Genomic DNA, 13,534 nt, shown 5'->3' with positions numbered 1-13,534 from the left:
GGAGCGTGGAGCGTGGAGGTGGCTCTGGACCTTGCCAGGAGCCAGGCTCAGGCCGATGTGGGCACCCAGCTGCGGGGACCAGACCCTGAGCAGGTGGTAAGGGGCTGACCCCCTGCCCAGGGGTGCAGGGGGTGCCTGGCTCCATGGCCGCGTGCCGGTGGGAGGGGGTGCCTGTGGGGTGCCTGGTTCTTGAGCTCTGTGCCGGCACATCAGGTGCCCCGGGAGCCCCCACCTTCCCGAGCAGCAGCCAAGGCAGGGGGCTGTGGGCCAGGCTGGCATGGGGAGGCAGCTGGCTGCGGGGCCGGGCGCTTGCCGTGCCCTGCGAGGTCCGTTCATTGCAGCGAGGCAAAGCCTGGAAACCCCTGGCTTCTCCCTGCACTTGGGCAGCAGTTCCCAAGAAGCCTCTTCCAAGAGGCCACAGTGACCAAGTCCTTGTCACCCCTCAGGAGAGCTGGGGTGACCCTCCAGGCAGCGGACACTGTGCCTTTTTGGAGGGGCTGAAGTGCCCCAGAGCGGGGTCTCGCTGTACAAAGGAAACCCATTTCCTAGAAGAGACGATGGTGCAATCCCAGTGCAGTCTGGCAGTACTGACACAAGGGGAAAACCACCTGATAACTAATTTCCTCTGATTTGCAGTTTCTCAACCTTGTCAGATGATCAACTCCTTTTTTTGCAGCCACGTGTTCTCAAGCCTGTGTGGTAGTATCAGCAACACCTTCATTCTCCAGCTTCCCTTGTGTGAATTTCCAGACCTGGCAGATGCGTGACCTTGCAGGGCAGGATGGCTCATGAATGGGAAGAGAGGAGGTTTTGGCTGGAGATGGCAGTACTGTTCTTAATATCTCCTGACCCCTTCCTGTTATCCCATGGCCATTCACAGCACACTAGCAAACGTTACCCAGTTCCTGAGAAACATTTCTCTTTAGGGGCTAGACATTAAAAAAGGGGAAAAAAAATACATGTCTGGAAGCTACAGTAAGAAACTTAAAAGTAGAAGCAAGAGGCACATTTTTAGCAATAAGAATAGTAAGTCATTGGAGCAACTTACCCAAGGGACTGTTAGCTTTGTCTATTGAAGTTGTTTTTCTTTAACCCAGCCTGGGTTCGCTTCCAGAAGAACTTCAAACAGCAGCAAAAACCATGAGCGCGTGGCTCTTGGCCTGCACTCTGTGGCAGGTCAGACTGGGGATTACATACCTGCCTCTTTTCCTTAAGAAATAAAAATCCGTGTTTGCCACCTTTGAAGGGGACCTGGGATGCAGCACTTGAATGTGCTTCTGCACGGCCCAGTGCTGTCTGAGCACAGTGCTGCGGTGCTCGGGACCTCGCAGGACTGAGCCTCTGCTCCTTGAAAGGTCAACACCAGCAGAAGCTGCAGAGAAGCTTGCATTAGCAACAGGAGGAGTAAAAGGGTAATTAACAGTGACAGTTCTTGACCCAGGCATCCCTGATCTCCCTGACTCTTGTAAAGGGAGTTATTAGTCAAATACAGTGCCTGTGTGTGAAACAATTATCACTAATTACCATCAAGTCATGGCATTCTGAGATTTTTAAACACAGCATGGAAGTCTTGTGTGATTAGAGAGACCGTCAGGGCTAGGAGCTTTCTAAGGAAACTGTCTAAGTGTTTTCCATGCAGTATATTCCTGAAAATACAAGATGATTCAGTGCCAATCAGGTGACTTCTAATGCCTTTTAATCTGTACATAATATTAAAAGTAAAGCAGGCTGGCAGGCTGAGACCAAGAATGGGCACAGCTATGCAGCAGGTAGCCCTAGCCCTCCCCTCGCGCCCCCTCAAAAAAATAAACGATGGGAATACCTGGCACCTTGTGACTGTTCACACGACTCCTCAGATTTTGGCTAACACAGCTCATGCCAAGCAAGGCCTGATGTTAGCTGGGAGCGCGCCATTGGGTCAAAGCGAGAGCACCAGGTAGGCAGGACTGGTGACCAGAAAGAGCTAAAGGGCCATGACGCAGCCACTGTCACCTGCAGCTGGCTGTCCCCTGCAGCCAGCATCTTTGCATATCGGGTGTCGGGCAGTTTCGTCAGAATCTGCTAATTCTTGGAAATGGTATAGACCAAACCTCGAAGCTGGAAGGTATAAAACATCAGTTCACCCCAAAATCTTCTGAAATGGACCAAACAGCAGCAGGACTGCTGAGGCTTTTGTGCCTGCCGGTGTGATGCAGGGGACACCTGCACCATGACAGAGGAGGAAGGATGAGCACTCTCACCCTCAGCTAGGGAACTATTTTGCTCATTGGTGCACGAGTTAAGAGTTACAGGTTATAAGTTATGAAACCTCATGACCTGAATGGTGAATAAGTGAATTCACATGAAAGACTAGTCTGGTCAAAGGGGACTGAGCCCTTGTTTGTCATGTTTGTTTGTTATATTTCTTAATGAGCTTATAAAATAAAGTTTAATTTACAGAGTACGTTGTCCTGTAAATTTGCGAGATCCAAACGGACCATGACGCACCTCTGCTATGTCTCCTTTCCAGCTGCCGGCTGTAATAAAGCATGTCTTTGGCCATGCAGGGCAAAAGCTAGGAAGGCCAAAGCAGAGGTGTACTCCACAGGGCAGCAGTGGCTGCACCGGGGTAAGGACACCTGCTGCCGGTTGCCTTCTGTCCCATGCTGCGGAGCCATGCAGGACAGTGAGGAGGTATGGATCCGATCTGCCCGGAGAGGTGCTGCAACAATGCAGTGTCTGCAAAAAAGAAAGGAGGGTGGGCACCAGGGAGCAAGGAAGTGATTTTTAGCACCTCTAAATTTCTGGAAAGGTTTAAATCCAAGTCTGACTCAGGACCTTGAACCCAGTTTGTGTTATGAACATAAACGAGACCCAGCTAGCAAATGTAAACTATTGCTACCCACCCGCAGACAAGCCCGTACCAAACCAGTGACCCTGAGCAGCTGTGGGGAGACCACCCGTGTGGAGAGCAGCGCGAGTCCCGCTCCGCGTGCGGCCCCTCGGCATCGCTGCCTGCGTAGACAGGAGCAACACGGCTGCGTGCTGCCTGATGGAGCTGCGCTCTGTCCGCCCGAAGGCAGCAAGCAGGGAAGGAGGTGGCAGGGAGGGAGGATGTGGGGGGCAGTGAATGATCGTGAACGCTCAGCACAGCCCCAGCACGCAGAGTCTGAGACCCTGCCATCCCCAAACCACGTCTCGGAGTACCAACAGGCCAGCTGGGGACTCCCCTGCCTCAGTGGCACTGCAGTGGCAGGAGAAACTGCATGGGAAGGACACATAGACTGCCCCACGGCAGCCGTGTATAGAAAGATGGGTCTGAAAGGCCGTTACAATGTGCTCACTGCCCTGACCAGACAGAAAAGTAAATCCTAGACTGGAAATACCGTGTCATGGTTAAACGAAGTAATTCAATAGTGCTTGGAAATTACTCAGTCTCTTCCTTATTAGATTTATCTCGCAGCTCTTCCTTCCTCCTCTGTAGGGTTCTTTATTCAGAATTTGCTCAAATGTTTTCCTTCAGAAGATTTAATATCTCAAAGTGCAAATATCCAAACCCTGTATCATTTTGTAATTTCATACTCCATGGTTCTTTCATATGCATATCACTCATTTGCTATCCCTTTGAAGAATGCAGCTTGAGTAATGGAAGTGAAAGAAAACCCATTCAGTGTTGATTTTAATTGAACAAGCTCAGAAGCTGTGGGTATCCATGCCAGACTCCAGCTCACTCTGTTTTGAAGAGTTATTACTAGACTTCTTTTGCCTGTGTGTCTCTGTATTTTTTTTCCAATTAGCAACTTCTCAAAAATATTAGTTACCTCATTATTTTTCCAGTTCTGCTTGTTTGGGATGCTTATGCCTAATAATCATTAAATCTGCTTTGTCCTCCTGTTCCAATGGAATATTGCATTCCTTGTCTGGGGAGCAAAACATCAGACAAAATTGGACCTTGCCTGCATTCAGGAGTAAAATTTTGCAGTGCCAGTTGACTCATTTTTGGTGTAGCTTTTTCACTTCAATGTGATTATGGCAGTGGTGAGCTTCTGTAGGCTTTAAACTGTGACTGTAAAGACTGTAAACAAAAGATTATTTTTTCTTTTTTCCTCGTGTGCATAAATGAGGTCTCTGGTAGTTCTTCATTCTCCCATCCCAGTCAGTTGAACACGAGCCCTCAGCTTGTTGCTTGGATATAAGAGAGGAGATGGGACATGCAGAAGAAGGAAGACAGTGCAAATGGCTTGAATTATTGGATACTATTTTCCATGCAAGATTTGGCTTAAGGAAAACACTCAAATCAGCAACTCTCTCCACATGGCTCTTACAGAGCAGCAAGCATGCTCAGGGAATTTGAGCAGGCTGGTGATGTTGATTTTGGTATTTTCTACTGAGAAGTCACCTCAACAAAGAAGGAATAAATTGCATAAGAAAGAAATGTGAATAAGAAAGAATTTTAAAAGACTGAAACCCAAAAACCCAACATGAAGAGAGTGCAAGTGTTAAGGGAGCATGTTATTAAAATACCAAGGGCTCACCCAAATGCTACCAGAAGAAGGGAGGAGGAGACAGGCAATGGAGTGCATCCTTAGCTCAGCTGCTCCGTTCCATTAAATAGGCAAGGCAGGGGATTGCTGAGCCCTGGGGAGGCAGGACAAGGTGCCTGCGCTATCTGCCAGGTGAAGCCCATCCCATCCGCACGGCCCCCAACACTTCTGTCTGCTTAAATGCAGCAGAAGCCCTCTCAACCGATGGTATGTAGGCTTGAACGGTTGCCAACTCGGATCAAAGGCATCTCAAGTGGTGGTCTGCCATTTCTCCATCATCTTTTTGTGCCTGTCTTGGCTTGAGGGAATCGGCAGGCTCCCTTATGCCAAAAGAGGCGATCCTGCCGCTGGCAGACAGGGGTGTGAAGTCTAACATCGAGAGAGGGCCTGGCGGGCGCCTTGCCGCACACCGATCGGAAGCCTCCATTCAGTGATGTGTGATCGGAAGTCCTCATTCAGCTGTGGGCAATCACTGCCCTTGGATCCAGCGGGATTAATCTCCCTCTGAGGAATAAATTCAGAGCTGTTTTTTCCCCCAAACCAGCTCATCAGACAGCAGCATTGCACTGCAGCACTGAGTCCTTTCCTGGGGCCACTGGGGCTTTGGCTGCCGCCTCCCGCAGTCACCTGAGATGGGAAAGTAAAAAGCACTCCTTCGTCCAGAAAAGGGCCTCATGGACTGAAGGCCAGGTCTGTCCCCTCAAAAACACAAGTACCTGTATGTCTGTTTACAGCTGGAAAAATGGGGTTGTTCATGGTGTCGGGAGCCCCCTCCTTTTCATTTAACCTCTGCCCCAGCTCCAACGCGCGCGTCGGCACTGCCCTCCGGCCACAGTGGACCTGTGGCAGTTCCCCTACTGCTTCAGTCCCTGCCTGCCCTAGGAACACATGTCCCATAGCCTGGAGGTGACAATGAAACCTGGCAAAAGGAAACAGCCTTTTGCGGGTAACAGGTTTTTTGGGGGTAGGCTGTTTTTTTTAAATGATGACTGGGCTTATTCCCTAGTTTTGATTTACAGCCCTGTAATAAATCTCTTTCTTCCCATTTCATGTGCAGGGTCTCTGTCTGCCATATTTCCTCCCACTCCTATATCCATGCGCACCAAATTAAACAAGCTGTGCTTCGACGAGCTCGGGTCCCAGCCATGAAGCAGCCTGTTGGACATGGCCAGACAGCCGTGGGGGTGAGCAAAGCAATCACGTGGAGTGTGAAGCTCTCAGAAGACACATGAGGTGCTTTGGCTGGACGCTGCTCCCATGCCCTGAGCTCGTGGGCTGGCTCAGAGGGTGGGCAGAGCCCTGCCCACAAGGTTTGGGGCTGAGGGGGGAAAGGCCCTTAGATGGCACAGCAAACTGTTCTCAGTTGCGCCTCAAGGTCTTTCCCAGACAAAAATGTGCTCATGCAATGCAAAATCGTTGCATGTGCTAGATCACTACTGGACATCCAGCATTAATATGTGTTAGTCCTCCAGCTTGTATCTACAGATTAAAAAGTACTGAAAGATATAAACCACTTTTGTGAAAGCCAGGTACCAATTGGTAGAAATCTTCATATAATCATGCAGGAGATTTCAAAAAAATACAAAGTATATCAGTGCTTTATTTTATTTCTCAAAAAGCAAATCTGTTAAAAGATCAAGCAAACAGACAGTGCAATTACTGTAATCATGAATTTAAATCTAAGTTGAACTGGTTTTTTAATAGATTAAAAAATGTAAAAAAGCATACACTTCAGCTGTTAAGTATCTCTTTACTTGGTTTGGTTTCAATGGATGAACCGAGTCCACCTGAGGACAAATCCAGTGCCAGCCCTCCCTTCTCCCCGCGGTGGTTTTGGGTACGAGGACCAATTCGCTGGCAGCGCCAGCTGGCAGGGACAGTGTCGTGGTTTAACCCCAGCCGGCAACTAAGCCCCACACAGCCACTTGCTCACTCCCCCCCAGTGGGATGGGGGAGAGAATTGGAAGGGTAAAAGTGAGAAAACTCGTGGGTTGAGATGAAGACAGTTTAATAGGCAAAGGAAAAGCCACTCGCGCAAGCAAAGCAAAACAAGGAATTCATTCACTGCTTCCCATCGGCAGGCAGGTGTTCAGCCATCTCCAGGAAAGCAGGGCCCCATCATGCGTAACGGTGACTTGGGAAGACAAACACCATCACTCTGAATGTCGTTCCCCCCCCCCCCTTCCTTCTTCTTCCCCCAGCTTTATATGCTGAGCATGATGTCATATGGTATGGAATATCCCTTTGGCCAGTTGGGGTCAGCTGTCCTGGCTGTGCCCCCTCCCAGCTCCCCCGTGCACCTGCAGCCCTCCCAGCCGGCAGAGCATGGGAAGCTGAAAAGCCCTTGGACTAGTGTAAGCATTACCTAGCAATGACTAAAACATCAGTGTGTTATCAACTTTGTTCTCATCCTAAATCCAAAACACAGCACTGTACCAGCTACTAGGAAGGAAATTAACTCTATCCCTGCCGAAACCAGGACAGACAGGCAGAGTGGGGCTGCCGGGAGGCACCTGAGGAGCAGTGAATCAATCTGTGCTGGTGCTTTATCACTCGCCAACGTACCCTGGACAGAAATGCAACACCAGTTCACCTTAAATAAAATTAGAAGTAATGATGAGGAAGGGGCCTCTCCAAAACCTGTTTGCCTAGGCCAGGTTTATGCACTGCTCGCCCCGTGCCTCCCTGGGTGCTCCGCAGCTCTGGAAAGCACTGGTGCTTGCTGCAGCCTCGCGTGGGAGCTGGGGAGGCTTCCACCTCCTGCCTGCTGCAGCCTGGTTAAAAGGAGACATAATGCCTAGGAACTAGTAAGAACAGTCTCTGCCACTTTTTGTACAATGCAACAGCTCCCCCATCTTACAGACTAAAGAACTTAAAATGGAAAAAAATCCCCGGGAAATGAGTACCAGGGTAACGCAACATGCTTCACTGCTTCTTCTGGAGGGAGAGGCTGGCGCTACGCTCATGCCCGCAGCATTTCCCATTTCCCAGGTGCTCTGGAGGAGGGGGATCCACTCCACACAGCACGGCACTTGACATTTCAGTGAATAAGGCTTTGAATTTTCTTCTTGTAAGGATGAGTAAACACTGCAGTTTCCAAATACTTTTTGATGAGGTACAACAGTCTATCTTAAACATTTACTGTCTCTTGCCTTAGAGTTTTAGCACGGATGCTACAACTTGCAGCCACCCATCTAATGCTCTCACTGCTACACTGCACTGCTGTCGGTGTCCTTTAGGGTGTACACACAGCACGCTGTATTAACGCTCGGCGGTGCCTACCGATAAAGGGCCGCTTGTGCCAATGTAAAGCGTGTTGCTTGGTGTGGAGTGATGTATGCCTAAATAGTCACTCCTTCAGACCTCTGCACAGGCATTGCCACCTCAGAAAAGAAGCTTTTCTCCTTTCTTGCCCCAATGCCAGTGTTCAGTTTTGCTTGCCCAGCAGTTTGGCAGTGACTCCCGAGGATGCTACCAGCTTCAGTTGCAGCTGGAGGGACAGCTCTGGTTTATGACGTGGGTCCGGGGAAGAGGTCTGAAGTGATGAGGGACAAGCAGCCCCTTGTGACCACTGTGGAGGGCATACACGTGGGTTTGGAAGGTGTGGGGAGCGACCTCAGTGGGCACAGCACCCCATAACCAGCCAGCTGCCGTGAGGTGGCACTGTGCCCAGGCCTGAGGTCCCTCAGGTGATTAAGGGTTAGAAAGAGTGCATAAAAGCAGCTCTATGTATTATTTGTACAAAGCACTTTCCTCAAGAAGCTCTCCTTATTTCAGCCAAAAAAAGAAATTATGAAATCGTTTTAAGATGATACCTATGAGAGGGGAAAGATTTTAGGTTAAGGAGTTACTGGCTCTACCAGGAAAAAGGCATTAATACTATGCTTGGAGGCGAGAGTAAGACAAAACTCACAGTAAGCGCTTACTAGGAAGGGTAATGGGTGAGGTACGTGGTGCTTGAGCCCCGGTGGGAGTGGGGCGCTCCCAAGACAGGGTGAGTCCTGACCAGAGCTATGCGGGAGCTCAGCTGAGTAACACTGAGCATCCCCAGCCCTGGGGGCCATGCAGGCCAACACCATCTATGGGGGTATGCTGCCAGGCATGTGGTGGCTCCCCTGGACACAGACCTGCCCCTTCCTAGGCCGCTGAGGTCTTTCCCAAAACAGCCCACCCCCAGGCATCAAAGGGAGCGTATAGGGACAGACACCCCCTGCGGTGTCACCCCGGGGCAGCCGGGAGCACCCCTGCCCAGGGGCAGACCACAGCAGAGGGGCGAACCAGAGGGAGGGGAATGGTTTCAGGGCAAGACTTGCAACAGCACAACAGTCACACATTGTCACTTAGGTCTGGGTCCAGGATTTGCCTGATTTGCTCTGACATGGAATAAAATGCTGATAAAATGATAAAATGTTGACCGCTCCTGTTTGTTTGAAAGCTGCTGGAGTTTCACTCCACTTCTAAGTAGCCACAGAGCTATACTTGACAGTGGGTAAGTGCCCAGTTACACCAGCACAAAGAGCCTCCAGGACAGGGGCAGCCGAGCAGAGCTGGACTGCCCAGCAGCATCACCCACTGAGCAGATGAGCTGAAGGCACGTCGCCATATAACCACTGGTCCTCCAGATCCAGACTCCGTGCTTGTCACTGATGCTGTGCTCCCAGGAGGGGACACACATGATCTCCTGCAGCTGGACTGGCTTGCTTTCTGCAGCCAAGAGCATCCACAAGGCAGCCTGACGACAAGTCCAAAGGAGTGGGAGGTGGCTGGAAGAGATGTGAGTACACAGAGTCAGAGCCATCACTGTAGACACATCCAGTGACCTGACAGACTGGCTGTCCATCTCACCCAGCAGGGACTGAACCTCCCCAGCACATTCACAGCTCCCCACACTCCCAGACATGCCAGGGAGGAACAGTTTTTCCACTGGGTACGTTAACAAGGCAGTGGTGCCATTTCGATCCCACATCCAACACGGATTTCAGGCTGGCAAAGAAGCTGCAGCAGCCCTTGCTCAGACAGCTGAGACCAGAGAGTGCAGGGTGTTATTGTAGCTGTCTGCAAGGACACAGACTTTCTGGACTGTGCTGTAACGGTATCAGTTCAGAGCGTCCTGAAGCAGTCTTCATGGTGTGTTTGTGCTGGACGGCAGCAAACCAATGTACCCTCCAGTATACACAAGGCTCTGAGCGCAAGCTTCCACCGAGTTCCCACTGAGCTTTTTCATTTCTCTTTCACCAGCAAAGCCGTACCCAGATACTTGCTTCCTTTCCCGATGCCAGCCGCACAACTGGTATCACCGTCAGGCCAGCTATCCTGCTCCTGGGGCAGCAGAGAACTGACAGAGCAGCAAATGCTTGAACACGAAGCCCAAGAAGACTGTCTAATCTGGTAGACATCAGCCAAGATAACAGACGTTTTACCACGGAGTATCTTCTTGTCTCTCTGCTCTCTCCAGAGGAGAGCACACTGTGAAAGCTGAATCGGGGCCAAGCATGAGACTGTCTCCAGCTCCAAAGGACAACCATGCTAGAACCGAGTGTTAGGGAGAATAACTGCAGAGCCAACCCTAGCAAAATCAGCTTATTGACATGAGCTTTCCCTCAAGGGAGTAAAAGATTTACAGTCATTGCCTTCTGCCAGCATTTTAGCCTCTCTGCCCCTATAACAACTTGAACCAGCTCCATGAAATAGCAGCTGGGACGTGGAGATAAACACTAACTTATGAGACCCAGCCCGGCTGCCAGGCCCTGGGCAGCTTCGGAGGCTGTTGGAAGGGCAGAGGATGGCTGCTGTTCTGGGAGGTGTGTTTCTCCTTAGACCAGGGTCACACGCTGCTGTGGAGACCACAAAAACAAACTCCCTTTCCACCTCAGAGTTTGCAAGGAGAGCAATTTTCTCAGGTCATATGGACAGACCTGAGCCTGGGAGCACTGCTGTGTTCCCTTTTCTCACCCGCACTGATGCCAGACATTGCATCCCAGGGCATGAACATCTTCTGCACAGCATCAGCAGAGAGGTGTGAGGACTGTCACTGCATCTTTCCTTTTCTGGGACGGAGCTCCCCCCACGTGCATGCCCAGCAAAATGCCAACGTGTCCCAGCAGCGTTGCTTCCGTTGCCTCTGAGCGCACAGAGCAGTCGATGAGCTCTCCCCTGCACCTTGCGGCAGTGACTGCCCTGCGTGCTGGTCCAGCTGCAAACAGCATCCTGAGCACTTAGGCTGGAGAAGCCAAGCAGACCTGGGCAGCCCCAGCAGAGCAGGCAGCTGCCTGCCACCCCAAGAGGAAGGTGTCCGAGGAGATGGGGCCCATTGCCCCGCGGGTGCAGGGGGTGTGCCTACGCCTCCCTCCAGGTACAGGGTCGCTGGCAGCTGATGAGGTTCATTAGCTCCTCTTCAAGGCTCTACAGGCAGCGCTCCCCTTGCTGCTCTGCTTTGGGTCCTGCAACATCACCGACATTTTCTCACAAAAGAGCATTAGAGACACGTATCAGTATTTCGTAGCATGAAATGCACTCTCCTCCCCGTTAGAGATCCCCGGAGACAGATAACGACCACTAAGTCCCTAAAAGCTCCCGAATTTATTGACCCCAAAGATAACCCAGCCTTTCCTTTTCCTGCCAGGATCATCCCCTCCTCCAAGTCAGGTGTTATGGCCCGTGTCCTCAGACCAGGCGCTTCGAGGACGGGTCCGCCGGGCAGGCTGCCGGGTGCCTGCCTCCCGGAGGGTGCGCAGCAGCCAAGCCACCATGCAGGTCAGAGCCGGGCCTCCGCCGCTGTCTCGTACCTTCGCGTACCTGCTCCTGGCGCCGCGGGCTAATTCTGCCAGTGCATTTGCCGGATAAACAATCAGGTCAAAACCCGAACGCACCACGCAGGACTACAGCGGTCCCCGCGCCCCCCAGCAGCGGCGGCCCCCGCCCGGCACCGCGACACCCCGCCCGCCCCGGCGCTCCGGCCCCGCGGGGCTCCCGGCCCCCCGCGGCCGCAGCGGAGGGCTGGGCGGGGGCGCCCCGAGGGCCGCGGCCGCGCTCGGTCCCCGCCACCGCAGCCCGGCCCCGGCGCGGCGGGGCAGGCAGAGGCGTGTCTGCGGCCGTGCCGGTGCCCGTGCCCGCTCCCCGGCCCCCGCCCGGCCGAGCGGAGCCCCGTGCCCGGCGCGGCGGGGGGCGGCCCGGCGGCACGTCTGCGCGGCGGCCGGGCTGCTGCGGCTCAGCCGTGCGTGCGGCGGGGCGGGGAGGCGCCCGGCTCCTCCAGCCCGCCCCGGCGCGGCGCGGCGCGGGGGAGGCGGCGGCTGCCTCCATGCTGCAGCGAGCGGCGCGGCTGCCCGGGGCCGGGGCCGGGGCAGGGCGGCAGCCGGCGGCGCGGAGGGGCGAGCCGCGGGAGCCGAGCACCCCGCCCTGCCCCGCCGCGGCGCCCGGCGCCGCGGCTGCTCCGCCTGAGCGCGCCCGGCGCGGAGCGGCGCGGAGCCGCATGGCCCTGCCGCCGGCCGCCCCTGCGCGCTGCGCGGCCGTTCCGCGGTAGCCGCCCCCCGGGGAGGCGCCGGCCCGGCGGCGGGGCTGACCGCGGCCGCGCTCCTCGCCCCGTCCCCGTCCGTCCGTCCCTCCGTCCGTCCAGCGGCAGCGCCCCGGCGCGCAGGATTACGCAGCGGGGCGCGGAGCGGGAGCGCTTTGCGAGGATTAACCTGGCGCAGGTACACGGCAAGGTCACCGGCCGGCGGGCGCGGAGCGGGCTGCCCGCGGCGGGGCGATGCGAGCGGGCTCGGCGGGCTGCGCCGCTGCGTGCCCCGCGCCGTCCCCCCGCCTCCCGCCCGCCGCCGCCTGTGCGTGTGTGCATGTGCGCTGCCTGCCGCTGCCCGCCGCCGGAGCCGCGCCGCCGCGCCGCATGGGGCCGTCCGCGCGGGCTGCCCTGCCCGCCCCGGCCGCGGGCAGCCGCCGCCGCCGCGAAGCCGCTCTAGGATGCGGCTGGTGAGCGCCGGCACAGGGCGGAGAGGCGGCCAGCCTGCCCGCCGCCAGACCCCGGAGCCCGCCGGAGCCCGGCCGCGGCCGCACCTGCAGGGGAAGCGCTCCGGACGCCGTCCTTCCCCGGGAGGCGCCAGGTAATCGCGGAGGGCTGCCGTGCCCGGCTCCATCTGCATTGCAGCCCGCGGTACTTATTCACGGGGGACGGGGCGCGGGGGGGGGCGGCCGCGGCGGGGTCCCGAGCCGGCCCGGGCAGGGCGAGCCCCGCAGCGCGGCGGACGTGGCCGGGGGCGGCGGCGGCGGGACGCTCCTCCCGGGAGGGCGGCGGCCGCGGGGCGCGGAGCGGCGCGGAGGCTGCGCGGAGGCCGCGCGGCGGGGCGGGTGTCCCGCGGACGGGCCGGGCCGCGCTGCCGCCGCTGCCCGCGGGACGGCGCCGGCGGCCGCCCGCGGCTGGGGGTGCTGCAGGGCCGTGTGGGCCGCGGCGGCCGCCGCCCCCTCCGCGCCGCGGCGCGCTGCTGCTGTCGCCCGGGGAGCGCCGGCACCGCCGGGCCGGGCCGGGCCCTCGGCGGGAGCGCGGCGGGGCCGTCTGCAGCCGCGGGCGCGCAGTCTCCGCCCGCGCGGTGCCGCGGAAGCGCGGCCGCGGCGCTGCGGCGGGGCGAGGCGAGGCGAGGCGAGGCGCGGCGGGCGCTGCCCGTGCTCGGGCCGAGGCGCCGCGGGGCCGCCGCCGTGCGCGGAGGCAGCCGGGGCGCTCCCGCGAGGGCCGGGGCCGCGGCCGGCTCTGCTCCTCAGGCGGTGGGGGCGGTGCGGAGCTCCCCCGGAGGGAGAGGGAAATCCGCGGCTCCCTGCCTTCCGCTTCTCGCCTGCCCCTGCCCTCCCGACGGTCGCCCCGTCCTGCAGCCCTCGCCCAGGCACACACGTCTCTCCTGGCTTCTCTGCCCTGGAGGGCTGCCGCTTCTCCCCAGCATCCCAGGATACGTATGCACTGCTCTCCCTTCCCCTCCCCTCCGTCCTCTTTGTAGTGAACACTTCTCATCTGCAGGAAGGCAAATGTAGGA

The 13,534-nt window shown here is 56.2% G+C and overlaps 1 protein-coding gene across 3 annotated transcripts in view; it reads left to right on the top strand.

The window, feature by feature from the left end:
• Nucleotides 1-12,150: 12,150 nt before the first annotated feature.
• LRFN5 (leucine rich repeat and fibronectin type III domain containing 5) overlaps nucleotides 12,151-13,534 on the top strand; it is a 66,620-nt gene continuing 65,236 nt past the window's right edge. For 2 of the 3 annotated variants that reach the window (XM_076345832.1, XM_076345830.1), the window contains exon 1: nucleotides 12,532-12,616. The gene's annotated coding sequence lies outside the window, so the exon portion shown is untranslated. Of the gene's footprint in view, nucleotides 12,212-12,531; nucleotides 12,617-13,534 lie in introns of those variants that run through there. The other variant, XM_076345831.1, reaches the window with a different exon arrangement.

This window comes from Aptenodytes patagonicus, chromosome 7 (genome assembly GCF_965638725.1).
Source record: "Aptenodytes patagonicus chromosome 7, bAptPat1.pri.cur, whole genome shotgun sequence".
Taxonomy (NCBI): domain Eukaryota; kingdom Metazoa; phylum Chordata; class Aves; order Sphenisciformes; family Spheniscidae; genus Aptenodytes; species Aptenodytes patagonicus.
Note: the sequence above shows the minus strand (reverse complement) of the source record. Positions and strands in the feature narration are given on the sequence as shown.